The sequence below is a fragment of the Lactuca sativa genome, chromosome 1 (assembly GCF_002870075.4).
Source record: "Lactuca sativa cultivar Salinas chromosome 1, Lsat_Salinas_v11, whole genome shotgun sequence".
NCBI lineage: Eukaryota > Viridiplantae > Streptophyta > Magnoliopsida > Asterales > Asteraceae > Lactuca > Lactuca sativa.
The window spans coordinates 131,032,659-131,045,603 of record NC_056623.2 but is presented as its reverse complement, the minus strand read 5'-3'; the positions used below and the strand labels follow the sequence as shown (position 1 = coordinate 131,045,603).

Sequence of the window (12,945 nt, the reverse complement as noted above, 5' to 3'; positions counted from 1 at the left end):
GTAACCACTGGACCATAGGGGCCTATGGCCACCTTTAGGAAATCAAAAAGCACTACACAATACAAATACAATAGGGAATAAGGCCTAAGGCCACCGTAACTTAAAAATAAATCATCCGAGGGACACCTTTAGAAGATGAATAGGATATGAATCAAACCGAAAAACTCGTTAACTTTTATGGGAGTTAATGGGAATCAAACTTTACCATTAAACTATACAATCTTTCAACTTTATTTCATTGTTTTTTCTTGTCTTTATCTCTCTCATTCAGAAAGAGTTTTGCATTGGATCCAAGATACGGTACCTCTAAATCAGCAGAGCAGGAGATGCAAAAAAAATGATTTACCAAAGTCTGATTCGGGAATTTTATTGAGCCCTAAATCATATCAAAGTCATATCAAATTATACATACATATATATATATATATATATATATATATATATATATATATATATATATAATATTGTCAACTGTCAATTGACGACAGGAGGGCAATAAAAAATAAAATAAGAGAAAAGACATTAGGTATATCCGCCGGGTTCATCAATACAACATTCCTTTAGTTTTCTGGTATTAAATATTCAAGTAGATTAGAATATCAATACCGTTTTACATTATAATATAAGAAACTGACTCAGTTTTTATATTATAAAAAAATCCCAAAGCATAGTAAGACTAAGCAGGAGAATTCTGTTTCTAGGACTGTTTTCTCAATTCCGTTCCATTATAATAGCATTTTCTTTTGACCCTATTTGTTTTTTATCATTCAGAAAAGACAAAAATAGTTCAGGATAGCAAACATTCTCTAGAATTTCTCTTATATTCAACCCCATAGGGTCAAAATAGCTATGGGGTTGAATATAAGAGAAATTCTAGAGAATGTTTGCTATCCTGAACTATTTTTGTCTTTTCTGAATGATAAAAAACAAATAGGGTCAAAAGAAAATGCTATTTTGGAGTTTTATCAACAATTTGCTTGTGTAGAGGGAGATCCGGTATTTTCTGAATCCTTATCTAAGGATTTACAAAAAAAATTCTTTCAACAAAGATGTGAATTGGGAGGGATTGGTCGACGAAATATGAATCGGAGACTGAACATTGATATACCCCAGAACAATACATTTTTGTTACCGCGAGATATATTGGCAGCCGCGGATCGTTTGATTCGAATCAAATTTGGAATGGGTACACTTGACGATATGAATCATTTGCAAAATAAACGTATTCGTTCTGTAGCAGATCTTTTACAAGAGCAATTTGGATTGGCCTTGGTTCATTTAGAAAATATGGCTCGAGGAAACATATATGTAGCACTTAAGCATAACTGGACACCAACTCCTCAGAACTTGGTAAATTCAACCCCATTAACAGATACTTATAAAGTTTTTTTCCGTTTACACCCATTATCTCAAGTTTTGGATCGAACTAATCCATTGACACAAGTAGTTCATGGGAGAAAATTGAGTTATTTGGGCCCGGGGGGATTGACTGCGCGAACTGCTACTTTTCCAATACGAGATATTCATCCTAGTCACTATGGGCATCTTTGCCCAATTGACACATCTGAAGGAATAAATGTTGGACTTATTGGATCCTTAGCAATTCATGCCAGGATTGGTCGTTGGGGGTCTCTAGAAAGTCTGTTTTATAAAATTCTGAGAGATCAAAAGGGGCACGGATACTTTATTTATCATCGGGCGGAGATGAATACTATATGGTAGCGGCAGGAAATTCTTTGGCCTTGAATCAGGGTATTCAGGAAGAACAAGTTGTTCCAGCTCGATATCGTCAAGAATTCCTGACTATTGCATGGGAACAGGTTCATCTTCGAAGTATTTTTTCCTTCCAATATTTTTCTATTGGAGCTTCCCTCATTCCGTTTATCGAGCATAATGATGTGAATCGGGCTTTAATGAGTTTTAACATGCAATGCCAAGCAGTCCCTCTTTATCAGTCCGAGAAGTGCATTGTTGGAATTGGATTGGAAGGCCATGCGGCTCTAGATTCAGGGGCTCTTGCTATAGCCGAACACGAGGGAGAGATTATTTATATCGATACTGACAAGATCCTTTTATCAGGTAATGAGGATACTCTAAGGATTCCATTAGTTATGTATCAATGTTCCAACAAAAATACTTGTATGCATCAAAAACCCCAGGTTTAGTGGGGTAAATGCATTAAGAAGGGACAAATTTTAGCGTATGGTGCTGCTACAGTTGGTGGCGAACGCATTTTGGGGAAAAACGTATTAGTAGCTTATATGCCATGGGAAGGTTACAATTTGGAAGATGCAGTACTCATTAGTGAGCGCTTGGTATATGAAGATATTTATACTTCTTTTCACATACGTAAATATGAAATTCAGATTAACCAAGGCTCCAAAAGGGTCACTAATGAAATACCGCATTTAGAAGTCCATTTACTCCGAAATTTAGACAAAAATGGAATTGTGATGCTGGGATCTTGGGTGGAAACAGGTGATATTTTAGTAGGTAAATTAACGCCCCAAATGGTGAAAGAATCATCGTATGCCCCCGAAGATAGATTGTTACGAACCATACTTGGCATGCAGGTATATACTTCAAAAGAAACTTGTCTAAAATTACCTATAGGAGGTAGGGGTCAGGTGATTGATGTGAGATGGGTCCAGAGTTCTAAAACAGATGAGATAGAGAAAACAGAAAGTATTCGTGTATATATTTTACAGAAACGTGAAATAAAAGTAGGCGATAAAGTAGCTGGAAGACATGGAAATAAGGGTATCATTTCAAAAATTTTGCCTAGACAAGATATGCCTTATTTGCAAGATGGAAGACCTATTGATATGGTCTTCAACCCATTAGGAGTACCTTCCCGAATGAATATAGGACAAATATTTGAATCTTCACTCGGGTTAGCTGGGGGTTTGCTAGACAGACATTATTGAATAGCGCCTTTTGATGAGAGATATGAACAAGAAGCTTCGAGAAAACTGTTGTTTTCTGAATTATATGAAGCCAGTAAGCAAACAGTGAATCCATGGATATTTGAACCCGAGTCTCCAGGAAAAAGCAGAATATTTGATGGAAGAACAGGGGATCCTTTTGAACAACCTGTTATAATAGGAAAGCCTTATATCTTGAAATTAATTCATCAAGTTGATGATAAAATCCATGGGCATTCCAGTGGGCGTTATTCACGTTTTACACAACAACCCCTTAAAGGAAGGGCCAAGAAAGGGGGACAACGGGTAGGAGAAATGGAGGTTTGGGCTTTAGAGGGGTTTGGCATTGCTTATATTTTACAAGAGATGCTTACTTATAAATCTGATCATATTAGAGCGCGCCAGGAAGTACTTGGTACTATAATCTTTGGAGGAAGAATACCGACTCCTAAAGATGCTCCAGAATCTTTTCGGTTGTTCGGTCGAGAACTACAATCTTTAGCTCTGGAACTGAATCATTTTATTGTATCTGAGAAGACTTTCCAGCTTAATAGGAAGGAAGCTTAATCGAAATCAAGCAGAAGTTTTCTTCTATGATCGATCGATATACACATCAACAACTCCGAATTGGATTAGTTTCTCCTCAACAAATAAGTACTTGGTCCAAAAAAATCATCCCTAATGGCGAAATAGTTGGAGAGGTGACAAAACCTTATACCTTTCATTACAAAACCAATAAACCAGAAGAAGATGGATTATTTTGTGAAAGAATTTTTGGGCCTATCAAAAGTGGAATTTGTGCTTGTGGAAATTATCGAGTAATCAGAGATGAAAAGGAAGACCCGCAATTTTGTGAACAATGCAGAGTCGAGTTTGTTGATTCTCGAATACGAAGATATCAAATGGGCTACATCCAACTCGCATACCTGGTAATGCATGTGTGGTATTTGAAACGTCTTCCTAGTTATATTGTCACTCTTTTAGATAAACCTCTTAACGAATTAGAAGATCTAGTATACTGCGGTGTGTGATTTGATCGAAATTCTGATTTTACAGATTCTATTGTGTATATTTGTGTTGCATCTTGGGCTGAGTATTTTGTATCCGGATTGGGCCTGTCCATCCGTGTCTATCTAGATTAGTTACGTAGTTATCTAGATTGATTGTTAGGGTTATAGTATATATATGCATGCATGTATGCATATATTAACAAGTTTTTTCATTACGTTGATTCTTGTAACCCTAAACGCCTCTACAGATTGAAGTTCTTTATCGAGCTCTTCTGAGGTGTTATTGCATTAATCATTCGACATATTCAGCGCAATACCTGTGTTCTTATTACGTTCTTATTTTGTATCTTGCTTAGAATCATACGATCCTAAAAGAACTTAGTTCTAACAATTGGTATCAGAGCAGGAGACTTTGTGATCAATACACATTCCTTCTGTATATGTAATTCTTTAGGGTTTCCGCTTTTATCCTATAAATAGAAGTCGTCGTCTTCATATCCACGATAACTCTATTTTTGATAAAACCCTAATCTCAAGTTTACTGGTTTGATTCTGAGCAGCTCACCATGTCTCAAGAAGATTCACATACAAACCCAATTAACATCTCAAACAGCATCGGATCAACAACCAGAGTACCCATACTCTATACTCAAGACTAAGAAGTATGGGCTCATCACTTTGAAGATTACGTGGTTGGATCGGAAGAAAATGGCTATCTCATCTGGGAAGCTGTCACTCTTGGACCGTTTGTACATTCGGAGACAAACACAACTGTTAAGACGCAAAAAGATTACAACAAGTTGGTGACGAATGTTCAAAAGATGCCACAGGATGAGAAGGACAAGATCTTGTGTAACGTAAAAGCCATGCGGATGATAAGATTCGCCCTGCAATCTGACACCTTTCGGCTTGTAGGTTCATGCACAACTGCTAAAGAGATCTGGGATAGGCTGAAGGAACTTTACTCAACTGATGAAGATCTGGAACATTCCATTCAAACTCTGTTACTATCAGAATTTGGAGTTTTCGAACAGAAACCTAAAGAGAAGCTTGTATAGACCTTTGATCTGTTCAATCATCTCTTAAGTAAGATGATCAAGCATGGGATAGAGAGGAAGCTGATCGAGCAGAAAGTAACGTTCATGAATGGGCTGAGACTAGAATGGATGGCTGTGGTTTCCACTATGAAGGCGCATGAACAGTTCAAATCATACTCGCTGGCGAAACTAGTAGGGATACTGAAGTCCCATGAAAGTGTTGTAACTAAGGAAGCGAAAGTGGTCTCTGGTATGGGATCGTTGGCTCTTGTTTCTAAAGGAAAAAGTACTGCTGAAAAAGAAGAAGAAGAGTCAGAGATGTCAGAGTGCGAGCTTACAAGTGAGGAATATGCCTTGATGATCACAAATCCAAAGAAATTTGCAAGGAGAAAATTTCCTGCCAACAAGAACCGAAACTGGCAGGGAAGTTACAGTTCTGAGAAGATGAAGGATGAACCAAAAGTCTCCTCTCAAAAGGATGAAGAGAAAAAGGAGAAGAAGCTTGCAGGAGACTCCGGATATGACTGCAACTATTGTCACGGCAAAAATCATTTTCACAAAGAAAGATGGCTGAGAAGAGAGAGGGTGAAGATGACGAAGCATATTATATGCGCAAATTAGAAGAAGTCAAAAAGAAAAAGGCGTCCAACAGCTCAATGAATGCCTTAATTGTATAGGAGAATGCTGAGGAAGATGAGTTCGGTGGCGTAGAAGTATGGTCAACCGACTCTGAAGACGAAGAGGTTAGAAGACCCACTCATGGAAAGGCGTATGTGGCAAAGAATGAAGGTTCGGGTGGAAAATGTTTTATCGTCTTTGCTGGTCCATCAACCGAAAGTGCAGATTCGGAGTCGAACCTGATAGAAAATAAGTGTTTTGCAGCCAAGCCAGTGAGTGAGAAGATCAACGACTGCGATCGATTGATCAAAAAGGTACATTCTATTCTTGAGTCTCTTAAAATTTCAAAAATTGATTATCAAGAAGAATTGAATGAATTAAACTCTAAATTCTCTAACCTAAGTAGTAGCCTCATGCAAACCCGCTTAGCAAATTCTAACCTAACTGACCAACTCGGCAGGGTGTCTTCAAAAAGTGAGGAGAGGAGAATCTGGATTGAGCTGAAGGAAGCAGAGTTAGTTAGGGCTAGGGATGAAAGTATTTATTTGAAAAGAGACAATTTAAAGTTATTAAAACAAAGAAATGTTTTTTGTTTGATTGCTAAGCGTCTTTATACTAATATTACTCAATTACATTTAAATTGTGAAATTGGTAAGAAAATTCATAAGATGATTTTGCCCTTTCTTGAATTTAAAGAAGATGAAGTTATAGCAGAATGTGAATCAGAAGTGTCCTCTGAAGAAACGTCAATGTCGTATAGGCTAGGTTAGGATAAGATAGAAACTTTCATCGATTCTAAGGAACCTAAAAGTATGTTAAAAGATATCTTAGATGAAAATGATAGGCTAAAGATTAAAACTGAAACTATACAAACATTCGACTTGTCAAATGCTAAAATTGTTAAGGATAATAAAATAAACTTAGATAATTCGTCTGAATTTGATGCGGAAAGCGAGATGAGTGAAATCTCAGTAGAAGATGAGGTTGATTGTTCTAAGTTTATGAAAAATGAAACCAAGAGTGAAAAACCTCTAATATCAGAAAATTCGGTTGAGTTTGCTCGTCTGTCAAAACAACAGAAACCAAAACTCAAGGAAAAAGCCATGGTTTATCAAAAGGTCAAGACCGTGCCAAATCAGTTTTATGCTATGACTGGAGTCACTCAAAGGCAGACGGCAGAATTAAGAACAATAGTTGACGAAGATAACGTATTAGGTTGCGAATACTATTTCTGGTCTGCTCCTATTGATAACGTAGACGAAACTGTGGGACTATCTGAGAAAACCACATGGAGAGTCAAGGGTAGATACATACCAGAACCCCTCAACAAACCCTCCAGTTTCGATATTCCAAGCACAAGTGGAACCAAAGATGTTCCTAAAGAACCGGTGGTTGAACCTGATGTTCCTATCAAGAGGGAAGAACCGAAAGTTCTGCTCAAGAGAGAGGAAGCACCGAAAGTAGTTCAAACTAAGTCACCTGCAACCCACCAGAAAGAGAAACCAAAGGCAAGCTTTAATGTTCACAAATCTTAGAAGGAGCTAGTTGAACAGAAACGCCTGAGAAATCAAAGATACGCCACGAATCTAAATGAACGTAAAAGGAATTGGAATTCTCAAAATCCCAACTATGAGATTCCCAGGAAAGAATCCATGGACAAGGGAAAGGAAAAGATGAAGGAAAACTTTAGTCCAAATTCCTATTATTCCAAATCCAAGAACCGAAAGTCTAGTCTCGGTCCTGAACCCACTTTCGGTCCTCGACCCAAATTCGGTCCTAAAACCAGATTCGATTCCAATCCTAGTTATGGATCCTCCAAGTCCCAAGATAAAACAAATTCTTTAAAGGACATCAAAGGAAAAGGAAAGCTAGTATCAGATTATGAGAAGGAAGATAAGAAATCCTCTACTAAACCTAGGAATCAAACGAAAAACACAAAACCATCAAAAGCAACACCAAATGATACACTAAAATTTAAAGAAGATAAATCAAAAATCAAGGTGTATACCATTAAAAGAAAATATCAAACAACTCTAATTAAACGAACTTATTTGGTTGATGCTTCTATTGTAATTCCTTTCTCTGTGAAAAACTCACCAGGATCCAAGATACTTTGGGTTCCTAAATCTGCTTGAATTTGCAGGTAATCAGTGACGAGTAGTTTGACGAAGAATGGTATATAGACACTGGCTGCTCGCGTCACATGACAGGAAGGAAGGAGGAGCTAAGGGAGTTTCGGTCCCTGAAAGATGGTAGGTCTGTGAAGTTTGGAAACAATTCCGTTGGAACAATCAAAGGATACGGCATGATAACTAATGGAGATTTCTCAATCAGAAAGGTAGCTTATGTAGAGGGATTTCAGCACAATCTCTTCAGTGTATCGCAATTAGTTGTGGGCACAGGTTTGAAGGTATCATTCGATGATGAGGGGTCTGAGATAATTGAAAAACAATCCAAGAAGGTTCTGTTGAAATCTGCGCGGAAGGGTGAGATGTACCCTTTAAATATTAATCCAATACGAGGGACACCAGCTATTTTTCTTCTGTCAAAGGCTAACACTGATGAAAGCTGGTTATGGCATCGACGTCTATCACACCTAAATTTCAAAGATATCAACAAATTGGTGATTGGGGATCATGTTCGAGGCCTTCCTCTTCTCAAGTTCGATAAGGAACATTTATGCACAGCATGTGAGATGGGTAAGCAAAGCCAAAAAAGCCACCCAACACGCATCAATACTAAGATAGTGGGAGCACTTGAACTGTTACACATTGATTTGTGTGGACCTTCTGCTATAGAGAGTATCGGTGGAAGTAAGTACATTCTTGTTATTGTAGATGACTTTTCCCGTTTCACTTGGGTTTTCTTTCTTAAACAGAAATCAGATGCAACTCCCAAGCTGAAGGTGTTCATCAAGCAAGTGGAAGTGCAATTAAGGAAGATAGTCAGAAACATCAGAAGTGACAATGGACTAGAATTCAAGAACAAGGACTTTGAAGACTTTCTGGCTGATAAGGGGATAACTCACAATTTTTCGGCCCCCTATACACCACAGCAGAATGGGATTGTTGAAAGACGAAACCGTTCTCTATTTGAAGCAGCCAGAACCATGCTCAGTTACGCTTCTCTACCTTTATACTTCTGGGCTAATGCCATTGCTGCTGCTTGTTATACTCAGAATCGGTCTTTGCTCAACAAGAGATTCTCCATAACTCCTTATGAGATCTTAAATAATAGGAAACCGAACGTCAAATTTTTCCATATTTTCGGTTCACGATGTTTTATTTTTAACTCTAAAGAGAACCGAAATAAGTTTGATGTTAAAGCTGATGAAGGCATATTTCTAGGTTACTCTCTGTCATCAAAAGCATATAGGGTGTTGAATAAGAGTTCCAGAAAAATTGAAGAAACTTATTTGGTCACATTTGATGACAATTATATGAAGAAGGTTCAAAGGACTGGCAATGCTTCAGGAGACATATTCCCAGAATCTGGACAGGTCTCGGTTCCAATATCCAACCTGTTTGAGGAATACATTCAGTTGTTCGATGAACCAGAAAAAGCAATTCATTCGGAGGCAACAACAGCAGACAACAAAGTAGATAATCTGAAGAAGGTCATAGACGAAGCCACTAAAGAGATGGAAAGTGAACCACTAAGTCCTAAGTCATCCAACGGCTCACCAAGTAAAGCTTCAACGTTCCAGGGGGAGAGCTCAACCACTCCAAAGACAACTGAAGTTTCTGTCGAGGGGGAGAATCCAAGTTCATCCCCAACATCTAAAAGTACAAAAAATAATGATACAACTAATCCAAAAATCACAAGTGAAAATCCAATCGAGGGGGAGACACCCACTTCAACAAGCAATAAAAACTCTGATGCTGACAGGGACTTCACTTCGCCAGTCGAGGGGGAGAAGGAAAGAGTAAGTGATAGTTCTACTGACAAAGGTGAAGGTGATCCGTCAGATGTTGAAATAGAAGTAGAAGCTGAATTGAATCCAGAATATGATCCAAGCTATCCTCCATTAGTAAAATGGACAAAGGACCATCCCAAAGAGCAAATTATTGGTGAAACTTCCGAAAGTGTTCTTACTCGGTCTCAACTGAAGGCGAAACAAACTGCATTATTCTCTAAAATGGAATTTTGTATGTTTAATTCGTTTATCTCCAAGATAGAGCCAAAAACTGTAAATGCTGCACTTGATCATTCTGATTGGGTTCAAGCAATGCAGGATGAGCTCAATGAGTGCGAACGCAACAAAGTTTGGAGGTTGATTCGCACACCGAAAGATGCCTATGTTGTCGGCCTGAAATGGGTGTTTAGAAATAAGCTAGACACGGAGGGGAATGTCATTCGTAACAAGGCTCGGTTGGTAGTAAAAGGTTATTATCAAGAAGAGGGGATAGATTATGAAGAAACCTTTGCTCCAGTAGCAAGGTTGGAATCTGTTAGGATCTTTCTTGCATATGCAGCCCACAAGAACTTCGAAGTTTTCCAAATGGATGTCAAATGCGCTTTCTTGAATGGAGAATTAGAAGAAACCGTCTATGTTGAACAACCGCCTGGTTTTGTTGAACAACCGCTATGTGTTGGATAAAGCTGTCTATGGGCTAAAACAAGCACCGAGAGCCTGGTATGAAACACTAACTCGCTTCTTAAAAATGTCAAAATTTAAACAAGGTTCGGTTGACCCAACCTTCTTTCGTAAGAAGGAAGGCAAACATTTGATGATTGTTCAGATTTATGTTGATGATATCATCTTCGGCTCCACGAATCCTAGCTTAACAACTGAATTCGAGAAGTTGATGGAGACTAAATTTGAAATGAGCGCAATGGGTCCAATTAACTTTTTCCTTGGTTTGAACATTAGACAGGGACCAGAAGGTATTTTTATAAACCAGGAGGCATACACCAATAACTTACTAACGAAATTTGGAATGAAGGGTTATTCAAAAGTGAAGGTTCCTATGGCATTCGGCACTAAGCAAACCCATCTCTGGAGAAACCTGCTGTGGACATAACACTTTATCGTCAAATGATAGGGTCTCTTATGTATCTAACAGCTAGTAGACCAGATATTATGTTTTCTGTTTGTTACTATGCCAGGTTTCAATCCAATCCAAGAGAACCTCACATGCTTGCTGTGAAGAATATTTTTCGATATCTAAAGAAAACTTCATCTCTCGGTCTCTGGTATCCTGCTAAATCAGGATTCTTCATTCAAGCCTTTTCTGATGCTGATCTAGGAGGATGTGGACTGGACAGAAAAAGTACTACATGTGGATGCCAATTTCTTGACGGAAAACTTGTGAGTTGGCAATCCAAGAAACAAACCTGTGTTTCATTATCCACAGCCGAAGCTGAATACATCGCTGCTGCATCTTGTACCTCTCAAGTGGTTTGGATTCAAAGTCAATTAAGAGAGTATGGGTTAAGTATGAAAAAGATTCCTCTCTACTGCGACTCTGAAAGTGCAATAAGGATTTGTCATAATCCAGTGCAACACTCAAAAACTAAGCACATTGCACTTAGGTATCATTTCATCAAGGATCATGTAGAAGACGGGAACGTGGAAGTTCACTTTGTTCGATCTGCTGATCAACTGGCTGACATCTTTACTAAAGCCTTACCCGAAGCAACCTTTAACAAAATCTTACAAGGCTTGGGCATGATGGAAGGAGAGTCGGTACCGAATCTTCAAATCTCTCATTAAAAAATTAGACAACCGAAATGGACAGATCGCTCGGTCTATTTCGGCTCTCGAATTTTAGGGAACAGAAATGGACAGACCGCTCTGTCTATCTCTGCTCCGTAATTTTCTGGAACAAAAATGAACCGAATGTTCGATCTATTTCGCTTCTCTCATTGAAAGATAAGGTTTCAGTTGTATATTTTGTGCATATCTTTTGTTTGCTTTGAACTTTAAATATTTTATCTTTCTGTTTTTATTCTTTTTCAGAAAATTTCAAAAATCCAAAAATATTTTATCTTTCTAGTTTTATTCTTTTTCAGAAAATTTCGAAAGTCCAAAAACATTTTATATTTTTTGTTTTTAGTATTATCTTATCTATCTCGATTGTTTGTTTGGTGTTTTTCTTTATTTTTCTTAGACAATATGGGTAACAAGAACAACCGACTGTGGATCTAAGGCAGGTATGATTTAATTTCAACATGAACTAGTTAAGGGTCCCTAGAAGTATACTGCTGCATGTCGACTTAAGCCTCTACGATCTTGAGAAGGCCTTAATGATTCGATCTATACCTATCGTTTCTTCCAAATCAGGCTAATTTATGCTACTCGGTCTAGAGATACCTTACTTTTCTCATATGAGTTAAGATTTTCTCTGCTCTGTCAGGATTATCTAGCAGAAGGTAAATTTGGTCCTTAAGCCACCTCTTTACATTCTCCAACTACTTGCGGTTCACCAACGTAACCCTTGAGACTCTCGGTCTTTACCACTGAGGTTTATGGTTACACAACATCTGTGTTTATGATCTTAGACACGTATACCATGTGCTGAGTGAAACCCAAAATCCAACACCAAAAATGAATTGACAGTGAATTATACATTCAAGATTTTACTGGTTACCTAAGGAAATCTCTTTATATTTTTGTGAGATCTTTATGAAATTGTCTATAGCTAAGGCATTTCTTCCCAAAAAGATCCAGTTTATTTTTTTTTTTTTGAGATTTCTGATTCCAAAATAGTCACTAAAATAAGATATCCTACCTACCTGTTCAATAGACCACATCGGTCTCACAGGTACTTCTTCCAACGATCGGTTTTATGTTAAAACTTGAAGTTCGGTTGAACTCAAACTACCCTAAACCTATGATTAAAAGAAGCCTTTCAATGTTTATTAACAAACAGTTGATCGTATTTTTCAGGAAACCACACAAGCACTTCAAGTCTATCTTGAATTTGAAGGAAGTGATTCTTGCCCGGAATCCTCTGCTTTATGTCTAACTGACATCACTCACATCCTATACACATTTGATTTATTTCTTTCTCTTTGTCACACTTATGCACGAAAATTTTATTTTCCAACATTCTAGGTACTGTTTGGTATGAGTTTTGGTTATCCATCATAACCAAACAAGGAGTTATATGGAATTTCAAACGCCAATTAAAGATAAGATTTAGGCGCGTGAATTTGATCCGTTTCTAAACTCATGCGTGCTGACGTAGTCCTGGGAGTAACCATACTGTCACACATCGCGCTTTTTCAGGCGACGTTTTAGCAACCTCATCATCACGATTTTTTCTCTCCAGGAAACGGTATATAAAGGGGTGAACGTTTTATTTATCATTTACCAGTCTTAATTCTCTCAACGTAAACAACAAGTAAACA

At 37.8% G+C, this 12,945-nt stretch overlaps 2 pseudogenes; both read left to right on the top strand.

Moving 5' to 3' along the window:
- The first annotated feature begins 849 nt into the window (after window positions 1–849).
- LOC128128706 (DNA-directed RNA polymerase subunit beta-like) lies at window positions 850–3,491 on the top strand (annotated as a pseudogene).
- Window positions 3,492–3,496: 5 nt separating this feature from the next.
- The window catches only part of LOC128127859 (DNA-directed RNA polymerase subunit beta'-like), a 29,886-nt pseudogene continuing 20,437 nt past the window's right edge, over window positions 3,497–12,945 (top strand).